Source organism: Mesoplodon bidens (assembly GCF_964165515.1).
Source record: "Mesoplodon bidens genome assembly, chromosome: 18".
NCBI lineage: Eukaryota > Metazoa > Chordata > Mammalia > Artiodactyla > Ziphiidae > Mesoplodon > Mesoplodon bidens.
The window spans coordinates 47,770,385-47,782,433 of record NC_138175.1 but is presented as its reverse complement, the minus strand read 5'-3'; the positions used below and the strand labels follow the sequence as shown (position 1 = coordinate 47,782,433).

The window sequence follows — 12,049 nt, the reverse complement described above, 5'->3', positions numbered from 1 at the left end:
TAAAAAAAAAAGTACAGACAGCCAGAGGAAAAAGAGGCAAGTGACCCGAACGGGCCCTTCATAGGAGGGGCGCTCCAGATGTTTGAGGAGCATGTGAAAAGCTGCTCCAACACCCCGAGGAGATACCACCACATCAGGTTAGCACCAGCCAGCAGGATGGATGCAGCACTCACCACTGGTGCCACCCTCACCTCCCTCATCTCTGAAATGGGTCGAATCCTTCCAGGAAGGACTGAGTAGAAACAGCGTGGGAGTTGTGTGCGGGCACTGGGCCTGGCGTGTGCAAACCCGCGATTAGTTCTCCCTATTAATCAGCCGCAGGAATAAGGACTCCCCAGGCCCAAGGTCTTTTCAGGCCTTCTCTTGCCTCTGAGCTGGGAGGTCGGGGGTGTGGCCAGAAGGCTAAGAGTCCAAGAGATAGGCTCCATCTGGGTAGCAACTGGGTCTGTTTATCTACCACAGTGTCCCCGGAGGCCACAAAGGGCCAGGCACTCCAGAGTATTTGTTGGAAAAAAGGGTAATAAACCAATCACATTCATATGCCAGGCACTAGGATAAGTATGTTAAGAGCAGAACTTTACACATGCCCTAGGACACGCACAGGAGCCTCAGTTCTACAGGAAGAAACTGAGACATGAAGAGGCCCGAGTGGCTGCCAAGATTGGAATCCAGAGCAGAGGGAGAATGCCAGTCTTCCTTCGACTCCTGAAGGCGCCTTGCGCTCTCCCGCCTGGGACCTCTGGACAGGCAGCTCTCTCAGCCTCGACTGCTCGTCACCCTCCTCCTCCCTGAGTTCATCCTCAAGCAGCAATTCCTCCTTAGAAAAGCCTGCCCTGTAACTCTCACGTTGGGGGCGGGGCAGGAGGGTGGGGGAAGGACACCCCCCCACATCATACGCTCTGGCAATGACACTCTCCGCTTATTATGGCTTGTTCATTCATTCCGCCCACCAGTGTTTACTGGGTGACTACTACAAGTCAAGCCCTGAGATATAACAAGGGACGCAAGAATCCCCCCCACGGCCATGAAGCTAAGTTATTCAGGGGGGGGCGGGGGGGGGCGGGCTGAGAGGACACTAACCCACACGCCCACAGTCATAACAGATCAGTAGTGATGGTGAGTGGACCAGGAGAACCAAGCAGGGGAAGGTGGGGAGAGAGAGTGACGGTGCTACTGTAGACAGGAGTCAGGGAGATCTGCCTGGATGCAGGGATGCGAGGTGCTGCAAACACAAGGGAGCAGCATGAACAGAGGGCCTGAGGCAGGACCAGCCTGGAATGTTCCAGGAATAGGGCGGCAGGAGAGGAGTGAAGGTGAGCAGGGAACCTGGGCCAGGATCTTGTGGGGCCTTGGAGGCGTTTCCCAAAAGAGATGAAGCCACGGGAGGGCACCCAGCAGGGCAGGGAACCCCTGGCTGGGCACGGGGACAGACTGTGGGGGCAGCGGGGGAGTGAGGGGGTGGCCACATGGCCCAGGCAGGAGCAGAGGGCGGCTGGAACCAGGCGGAGATAACAAGGAGTGGGAGGCGCCGGGGTCTAATCAGCCAGCTTTTTTTTTTTTTTTTTTTTGCGGTACGCGGGCCCCTCACTGTTGTGGCCTCTCCCATTGCGGAGCACAGGCTCCGGACGCGCAGGCTCAGCGGCCATGGCTCACGGGCCCAGCCGCTCCACGGCATGTGGGATCCTCCCAGACCGGGGCACAAACCCGTGTCCCCTGCACCTGCAGGTGGACTCTCAACCACTGTGCCACCAGGGAAGCCCCAGCCGGCTTTCTTGACATCCTGGATGTGGAGGACGAGGACAAGAGGAGCCAGGGTGACGCCAGATTCCCGGCCCCATCGAGAGGACGGATGGGGTGCCCGTGAACGAGGCAGGGTTGCTGGGAGGAGATGGGGCTTGGGAGTCTGGTCTATTTTGCCTGTCTCCGTGTCACTCCTTGGTCAAGGTCTGGGTCGCCTGCCAGACTGAGCCCTGCGAGGGAGCCTGCTGTGTTCACCTCCGGGTCCTGGCGCCTGGGGCCCCAGCACAGGGCTTATCAAGGAGTAAGCACTTGACGCCCATAGGTGGGATGGGTAAGAGCTGGCATGGATAGGAACCCGGGGAGGAGAAAAGGGCAAGAGGACTCATCTCAGCGATAAGAAGCACACGTGTTACTTCTGTAGGAGAAGAGAATATAAAATGTTGCAAGGTCAGTTACAAAGTCTGAGAGACCCAGCGCAGGGGAGGATGAGCAGCCGCTGCTGGGCAGGCGCGCAGTTACGGCCACACTGGACAGCTGCGTGGCGGGCTCTGCTAAGGGGGTGAGACTCGACCCTCTGAGCTGAGCACCGCAGCCCGGACGTGATCCCTGGAGAAGTGCATGCACACAGGTCCCAGCAGATGCGTTCAAAGAGCACGGTCACCCCCGCGTAGCAGGGGCGGAGAAGTAAGTCATGATTAGAAGGCTGCCCAGCAACGAGGGCGAACGAACCACTCACACCCACAACCACATGGCTGTGCCTCACAGACCAAGGATGAGGGAGGGCAGACCCAGACGAGGATGTGCTGCAGAAGTCCATTTATGCGAAGTCCCCAGGCAGGCGAGGTGGCAGGCTGTAACTCAGGATGCACACCTGGTAAAACCTCTGGAAAAGCGGGGGCCTGGTGACCCCCAAGGTCAGGGAGGTGGCCTCTACTGGGGTTGTGGTCAAGAGGGCATGGGAGGCTCCTGGGGTGCTGTGTTCACAGTCTTCGCCTAGGTGTGGTGAAATGCTGCTCACCTTATAATTACCTGTTAAACTGACATGGGCACTGATGCACTTTTCTATAGGCATGTTACCCTTCACTACTGTGGAAGGTTTAAAGAGGTGGAATTATCAAGGTACATAAATACACAACTAATCTGGGGACAGATTTGGAGGGAGGGCGAAGGGAGCTGGGGAAGTGGCTGCAGGCAGCAGAGGAGGGGTCCCTAGGGAGAAAGAAAGCGAGAGAAAGAGAGCGCGCGCGCGCGCGCGCGTGCGTGCGCACAGGACTTGGGGGGTTGTCCTCACCTGGGGGACGGTAGGAGCCCAGCCCTCCCGCAATGCCCTACTTCCTCCCCAGTCCCAGCACTCGCGTGGAGGGCTGGCAGGAGGGGCGGGGGAGGGGGAGGAGGCCCAGGAGGCTTCCCCATGTGTAGGAGTGGCTGAAAGCCGCCAGGGGAAGCAAGCCCGAAACTGCCACACAATGCGGCTTTATCAGAGTTTCCAGGGCTGGGCTGGGGCGCTGGGGTGGGAGCAGAGGGCCCAGGAGGGAGGCTCTCTATGTGGGGCCCCTGCCCGGCGTCCCCACCTGCCAAGGTGTGCCCTCCAGAGCTCCGCTGCAGCCGGCTGGGAAGGGAGGAGCCTTCTAATCCCTCTGCTCAGTTAGCGGGTGGCAGAGGGAGCCCGGGAGCCAAACCCCAGCCCTAACGGCTCTGACACCAGTCTGGTCTCCCAGGTTCTCCATTTCCTCCCCTTAAAAGCGGGATAATAAGAACATATACATCTAGGACTTCTCTGGTGGTCCAGCGGGTAAGACTCTGCACTTCCACTGCAGGGGGCCCGGGAACTAAGATCCCACATGCCACTAACAAAAAACAACCACCACCAAAAAAACAAGAACGTCTACATCTTGGGGTTGCTAGGAGGATGTGATAAGTTCGTTCACTCAAAGCTCACAAAACAGTGCCTGCTGATACTAATAACACAGAGTAATACTATGAGTACTAATACTGGCAGCTATCCGTCTTTGAACACTTACTATGCATTTTGTCTGATGAGTATGCATTTATATCCTCAAAACAACCCTATAAAGGAGGTATCATTATCGTCCCCATTTTATAGATGAGGACGCGGAGGCACAGAGAGGTGAACTGACTTGTCTGGGATCACACAGCTAAGAGTGGCAAAGTTGGCTCCAGAGTCTATGCCCTCAGTCTCCACTGCACCCGACAGGTTAAGAGCTCCAGTTGGAGCCACAGGCAGGCCTGGATGTGAGTCCCAAATCTGCCACTCACTCGCTGTGGGGTTTCCAGCCTATGCCTCAGTTTCCTCTTTTTAGGGAAAGCAAAAATATCACAAATAGACAGGAAAGAAGTCCAGATGGCTTTCAACAAACACAAAGATGCTCCCCTTTACTCATATTAAAATCAGGGGACTTCCCTGGTGGTCCAGTGATTGAGACTCTGCGCTTCCATGGCAGGGGGTGTGGTCGGGGGAAATGAGATCCCACGTGGTACGGCCAAAATTAAAATAAAATAATTAACAAGAATGATTTTTAAAAAATCAGAACCACAATAAGGACCACTTATTGTGGCACCTGCCTGACTGGCAGAGGTCAAAGTATCAGATAACACCCATCCACATGGTAAGAACGTGAGGAGACTGTGGCGCCACCAGACACTGGGGGTGGGGTGCAAACAGGAGCATGCTCTCAGGCAGACAGGGACACTGCCAGCAGAGCTACCGGGGCACACATCTCAGACCCCCGAGCACCTCCAGAGGTGTGCCCACAGCTCACACGCGTGTGGGGGGACACCATGCCATGGAACCTCACACAGCCACAGAAAGCACGAGGAAGCCCTCTACATCCTGACACAGAACTTAAGAGTGAAAAATGCAAGGGGCAGGACAGAATACAAACATGGGAAGTCGGCTCCATGTGAGCAAAAACAAAAGCGGGGGAGAACACGTGCAGGAACAAACACCCAAGAAAGAAAAGAAACCGGGAACAATGCTGTCTCTGGGAAGGGGCCTGACCACTGGGGTGGGAAAGGGACCTTATCGCCGTATATAACCCTCTGCACTGTGCGTGGTTTCTCAACTGCAAATAGGTAATACATGCAGACAGGGCAAAAATGGGCTTTCTTAAAATTAAAATGCGGTTAATAACACCTCCTCCTCAGAGCTCCGGGCCGAGCCACGGCGGGATGCTCATAAAGCACACACCTGGCGCCTGGCACTCAGGGACGTGGCGGCCAGCACAGAGCAGGCGCAGAGGAGGCTGCAGCCCAGAGGGGCACACGTACCGCGAGCTTTACTACGTACCAGGTAATGTGCTAAGCACTCGACAGCACGGTCTCCTCCAATCCTCCCGATAGCCCATTTAACAGGTGAGGAAGGTGAGGCCCGGGGATGCTCTGGCTCTTCCAGTAGGGGGTCAGGCTGAGGGACGTGTGAGCGGAATGTGTGGCCCTGGCAGGGAAGGTGCCATTGGGCAGGACCAGAGGGCCCCGTGAGACGGGCTGCAGTGAGTGGTGGCTTCTGACATATCTGCCGTAGCTGGCTCCCCTGGGACCTGGGAAAGCTCCCCTTTTGACCCTCCCTGCCCCCCTCCACCAGCGTTCCTGTGGGCCAAGGCAGCTGGTAGACAATAAGCCCCAGCCCCGGATGGGTGGCTGGGCCGGGAAGGGTCCCATTTCCCTGGCTGTGACTTGGAAGGAGACTGCTTCCTGCTGGCAGCATCTGTGGCCGCCCGGCTTGGGTGATGGGAGAAACAGCTGCTGGGGACACCCCGACCGGCGTCTGGCCAGGAAGTCTGGCTCAGTGTGAGCCAGCAGGACAGGGAGGGGAAAGGCAGTAGACGAGAAAGGGAAGGGGGCTGTGGGAGGTCCTGAGGGAAGTGGGGACCCAGTGCTCAGAAACCACCCAGGCTGAACAGGCCCCCAAAGAGTTTCTATCTAAACAGGAGCCTGGAAGAACAGGAAGTAGCCTTGTCTTACCAAGACCACTCCCAAAACACTGCAGGGCAACTGCAACAAGCAGTGACTCTGGAGCCCGAAGGCCTGGAGTTCAAGTCCTGCCTCTGCCACTTGCCTGCTGTGTGACCCTAGGCAGGTCACATATCTCTCTGGGTCTCAACTCTCTCATCTCTAAAAAGGGGTTGATAACGGTACCTACCTCGTAGGTTGCTGTGAAGATCAAATGAGTCCATATCGGTAAAGGACTCAAAATCTTGGCCAGCACACGGGACCCTCCAACACCGCCACCCTCATGCTACCCACTCTCTTCTGCTTGGACTATCCCAGAAGCCTCCCCTCAGGTCTCCCGGCCCCCACCCTCCCTGATCTGTGCCCCACATGGCAGCCTGAGCAATCTTTATAAAAGGCAAAGCAGATGTTGCTTAAAGCCCTCCGATGACTCCTATTACACACAGAATGAAGTCCCCACTCCTCACCCCAGCCTGTCACCCCCTGCTGTATCTGCCACACTTCCCCACCTCCTTGACCTCACTGCCAGCTCTGCCACACTGGCTTCCTTGGTGGGACCTGAACATCCCAAGCTCCTATGGACCTCAGGGCCTTTGCACTTTCCATATCCACTACCTGTCCTGTTCTTTCCAACTCTTCCCGCGCCTGGCTCCCTCTCGTCAATCAGATGTCTCCTTCTCCAGAAAGCCCTCGTGCTGGCTCTCCAGGCTGGGTCAGACGCCACCTCCGGATTCCTACAGTCCCTGTGCGTCCCCCCTCCCAGCCCTAACCATTCTGCTTGTGCATCCCTATCCCAGCCCAACCACTGTGGGCCATCACCGTCTGGGGACAGGTTTATCTCCTTCACTATCCTGTAACCCATGAGGGCAGGGCTTTGACTGTGTTGGTCACTACTGGGACCAATGATCTGACACACACGAGTGTAACCCTTTCCGAGCTGCACCTCCTTCCTCTTTGCCTCCGTCCTGAGAAGGTTTAAGTCAGTACCATTTCCCTTCCCAAATGTCAGCCCTGGGAGATGATCCCCAAGGAGAGTTGGGTCAAAGTTTCAGCCACTGTCCTGGATACCCTAGAGGGCGAAGGTCAAAGCCCAGCCTGCCTTCTCCTCTGGGTGTGAGGGCTCAGCAGGCGTCAGGCCCCAGCTAAGCCGTCACATGAACTATCCCCGTTTCCAGCCTGGGGTGAGGGAGGCAGGCAGGTGGCATAAAACCTACCACCTCATGGCTGAGTAAATTGTTTCAGCAAGGGCTGCAGACTTGCCCGAAGCAGGACACGGAGGCAAGGGAACCCTCAAGCACTGCTGGGAAGCACATTGGTACAAATGCTTAGGGGAGCAATTTGGAAGGTCCCGCATTTCCACTGTGAGACATATGGCTAAGACAGACTCTGGCCGTGGTACACAAGGAAACATGTCTAGAATGTTCATTGCAGTGTTGTTTGTTACAGTCCCAGTGGGAACCACCTAAATGGCCGCCGAAAGGTGAACGGGTAACTCCTGTGTGTCACCAATACAAAAAGAAACGCAGAAAGGGAAAACGAATGACCTGCTCTAGACCGACACACGTCCACGTGGAGAAAAAGCCAAACTAACGCAGAGCAGAAGAAGCAGGCTGTTTACTGTGGTACCCTTTATATGATCTGTAAAACTGTAAAACAGTGGGCAACCCTGACTGGCCATCAGAACCACATGCCGATGCTGGCCCCATCCCAGACCAAGGGACTCCAAGCCAGAATCTCTAGGGTGGGCCTGGGCAGCAGTATTTTTGAAAGCTCTCTAGGTGACTGCAATATGTAGCCAGGGTTGAGAGCTATTACTCTATTGTTTGTGAATCCATCGGAGGGCAGGAACAGTAGGAAAACCTGCAGAGGAAGGCTGGACACCAAATCCAGCCCAGCAGCTACCGCTGGGAGGGAGGACGGGCAGGGAGGGCGGGGCAGAGAAGAGGGGCCTTTAACTGTATCCACTGTGTGCTGGACACTGGAAGTGTGGGTGTTTTGCTACATTGAAAGCTCTACTTTTTTCCCTAGTCTGAAGTGTATTCACAGGAACAAAACTGGCAAATAAGAAATCACTTGCCCAAGGTCCCATGGCTGGTAAGTGATGGGGCAGGAACCCGAATGTGGGTGTCTAGTGCCAAAGCCCTATCATTCCCCCATTATCTGTGCCAAGCCCTGAGATGCTGAGCGAGCTGCTGCCATGAGGGCCTGAGGCTGGCTGGCCTCATAGGGCTGCCTGGCCCTGTACCCACCCAGTGACCCTGCCAGAGCCAGGTAGGGGAGGCGTGGCTGCCAGAGTAAGCCAGGAGGCAGGTGGAGAGAGGCCCGGCCACCACCTCTGAGGCCCTCCTCAGGTAGCAGTAGCAGCAGCAGCCTCAAGACCAGTGCTTACACAGCACCTACGGTGTGCTAGGCCTTAGGCCAAGCACTTTATGCTCTGCATCCTCACAGCAGTTCTATGAACTGGTCACTATCATTATGCCCATTTTGCAGAGGAGGAAACTGAGGCCCAGAAAAGTTAAGCGACTTGCCCACGGTCACACAGCCTGTGAGTGATGAATGTGAGCCAGGCATCCTTTTTTTTTTTGCAGTACGAGGGCCTCTCACTGTTGTGGTCTCTCCCGTCGTGGAGCACAGGCTCCGGACGCGCAGGCCCAGCGGCTATGGCTCACGGGCCTAGCCGCTCCACGGCATGTGGGATCTTCCTGGACGGGGCATGAACCTGTGTTCCCTGCAACGGCAGGCGGACTCTCAACCACTGCGCCACCAGGGAAGCCCATAGCCAGGCATCCTTGCTCCAGCGTCCTTTCTCTGAACCACTCCCCAGTACTGCCTCGGAGCTCCACACACACAGGGCAGCTACTCATCTGCCCCTGCTCCACTGCCCACCCTCCTCCAAGGCCAGGAACCCTAGGGGTCTCACACAGGCTACACGCTGCCGACAAGCCCCCAACTCTGCATCCCTGACCTCCACTCACGCCTTTTCTTCTGCCTGGCACACCCTTTCCCATTCCTCCTATTCATCCTTCAGAGCTTGCCCAGGGGACTTTCCAAGGGACAGAGTAGCAGGCCGAGGGTCTGGGCACTCGCCTGGTCCTCTGAGCATGTCCTCGCAGGCCACGTCACTGCTGGTAGAGATGTAGCCATGCATCACTGGCTAGGGGTCTGGTTCCAGTCTGCTCCCACCAAGGGACACTGAGGGCCCTCAGGGGCCAGGGGCTCTGTGTGTCTTGTCCGCTGCTGCAGACCCAGCACCCAGCACCACGCCCAACATTCAACCACCACCAACTGAGCACCCTCCGTGGACCAGGCAGTGATTCAAGTGGGGATTCAGGGAAAGAACAACATGGAGAAATTCCTGCCCGTGAGGGGCCCACATTCTAGTGGGAGGCAGGCAAGAAACTGTGTGTTGATAAATAAGTTAAAGACTGAGTGAAGGGCTGGGAGAGAACAATAGTGAGATAAAGAGTGTGTGTGGAGGGCCGCTGGGAGTTCCCTGGTGGCCTAGTGGTTAGGATTCAGCGCTTTCACTGCAGAGGTCTGGGTTTGATCCCTGGTCCGGGAACCATCCCACATGCCACACAGCACGGCCAAAATACCACAAAACAGTGTCTGGGGGCAGGGTGGTCCTGGTCAGGCTGTGAGTGAGTGGCTTGTGAGTGAGAGGGTGCAAAGTGGGGAAGGGATTCCAAGCAGAGGGAACACGAAGGTCAAAGACCTGGAGGAGGCATAAGCCTACAGAGCTGAAGAACAGCAAACAGGCCAGTGTGGTTGGACCTCGGGGAGGGATGCGGGAGAGCAGGAGGAAAAGAGGTGGCAGTGACTGAGGATCGAGAGGAGAGGCTGGGGTTGTAAGGACAGAGAACACCCAACTTTGTACAGGGTACCACCCAACAACACCCTCCCCAGACAGGAGCCTGCCAGACTCACTTGGACTCCAGGCCACCCACAAACACCCCATCCCATCGGCCCAGGGGACCCTCTCCTCCCAGATCACACCCTTCCACGGAGGCCAAACAGACAATCTGTTCCTGCCCAGGGAGCGGCCCGGCCTTGCCCAGCCCCCTGCTTCCACGAACAGACGTCTGGCAATCTACAGTGTGGCGACCAGGGGCAGAAGCTCTGGAATCATTCAGATCCAGCCTGGAATCTGCCTCCGTCACTTAGCAGAAGCTCTTTGAGCCTCACTTTTTGTGGCTGCAAAGTGGGTGTATCTAGATTGTAGTACAATAGAACCAGGCGCTGAGCACAGTGTCAGCCCTCATTAAGTATTAACCAACATTATGAGTATTTGAGAGGCCGCAGAGCATAGAACTCTGGGCCCAGAACTCCAGAGTTCCAATCTCAGCTGCAAAACTTATTCATGAGGTGGCCCTGGGCAAATCACTTAGCCTTTTAATAAAATGGCACCAAGCCCATAAGGTTGTGGTCAGGATTAAATACATGGCAAGCGTTTAGAACAGGGCCTGACACATAGTGCTTTATGAGTGCTTGGAATTCTTTTCATTGTCTGCGGGAGGGGGGCTTCCTTCTCTCCCACCAGAAAGCACCTTTGATTTCTTTCTTGAATGTCCTACCCCTCCTCTCCAGCAATATGTCCCACTTGGGTTTTAACTTTTGACCCTCGGGAACATCATCTGTCGGGCCATCAGATTCTGATTTTTGCTCGCTTTGGTCACGCCCCACCTTTGATCTCATAAAGATGCCCCCCAACCTAAAACTCCTACATTTGCTCCACTGGCTGCTGCCTTAACTCCAACCCGCCGCCCCCACGGTTGTGACCTCTGACCCTCGTAGGCACATCCTCCCATTAAATTATTAATTTGACCCCCCTTTTTTGACATTCACCCCGTGCCCCTCCAACGAACTCCCACTTCAAATTTCGAATTTTGCGCCCCCCTTCGCCACGCCCCCTTCGTTAGTTTGACCTCTGACCTCCTATACACCTCCCTCCCGCTCAGCATAGACCCACGACACCCCGGACGCGACCCTTCCCTCCAGCGGCCCCGCCCCCTATTCGCCTAAACGCTCTACAACCGCCCGGCGCACCCCAATCCCCTGGCCAGACCGCTTATCCTACCGGCTCGGTACAGCAGTCGCTCGCGGCCTAGCTGCTCGGCCCGGAACTCGGCGCCCTCACGCCGCCCTCAGCTCTCTTGCGCCGCCGCCAGCACGGCCACTGCCGCCGCCATGTTGAATCCCCAACGAACATCCGGGGCTTTCCCCCCTCGCCGTCCACCAGTCCCCATAGCAACGGGGCTGACTGGGCCGGGGGCAGGGCCCGCTCAGGGGCGGAGCTGGGCTTCGGGCAGCGCCGCTCCAGCCTCTGATTGGTGCTGATAGTCCAATCGGAGACCTGCAGGCGGAAAATGCCAAGCAGGGATTGGAAAATTTGGAAAGGGTGCGGAGAGGCTGGCTCCCAGCCCACTTGGATTCTTAAAGGGGAAAATGGCTATCCTCTGGTAACAGAGCTTCCCACCTTCCCTCAAAAGGAGTTAGGGGGTGGAAGGCAGTAATGGTAATAATGGCCAGAAACAGTTCGTAAGCATTTACTATGTGTCAGACACCCCGCCAAGTGAAATTTCTCGCTGAATACTCACAACAGCCGTATTGTATATTAATACCCATTTTACAGATAAAACTGAGGTTTAGAGGGGCGAACGAGCTGGTTCGGGATCACAGGAAGTAAATAATGAGTTTTGGACGACGTCTGTCAGTCTGTCTGAGTCCGGGAACTTGGCCCGGAATCAAGGCACAGTTTGATTTAATCTTTTTATAAAGTTTTTTTGTTTGTTTTTGTTTTGTTGGTTTTAGTATTTATTTGTAAAAAATTTTTTTGAAAAAAGAAACCTGTAATCTAAACTCGGACATCTTTTTCTGTGATTGCACTTACTGAGCTCCAGCCAGTTTGCTCTTCCATTAAAAAAAAAAAAAAAAAAATCAGATGCTCTCCCACTTCAAGGTCATTGCATTGCCTTTTCCTTCTGTCTGGAATAGACTCTTCCCCCAGGTATCGTCATGGCTACCTCCCTTCTGTCCTTCAGGGTTTTACTCAAATGTCATCTTATCAGTGGGACTGTTCCTGCCCACCCTGACTAATGGAGCAAACATCCCTCTCACATGCGACCAAACCCCTTACCTTGTCGGCTTTTTCTTATTTTCTGTTGCTCAAATCACCTTCTAACATACTAGATGATTAGATAATCATAGTTACTGTTTTTTGGCTCTCTCCCCTGCTGTCGTGTCAGCACCACCAGAGCACTGATTTTTGTCTGTTTTGTTCACTGTACTTGCCCATCTGTTGAATAAACATTTGTTGAATGGATGGTTGGAAGAGTTGTAA

General features: G+C 55.3%; 1 protein-coding gene across 1 annotated transcript in view; it reads right to left on the bottom strand.

Moving 5' to 3' along the window:
* Positions 1–10,948, bottom strand: part of PAK4 (p21 (RAC1) activated kinase 4) — a 47,255-nt gene extending 36,307 nt beyond the window's left edge. The window contains exon 1 of the mRNA XM_081216716.1: positions 10,787–10,948. The gene's annotated coding sequence lies outside the window, so the exon portion shown is untranslated. The remainder of the gene's footprint in view (positions 1–10,786) is intronic.
* Between the last annotated feature and the right edge of the window lie 1,101 nt (positions 10,949–12,049).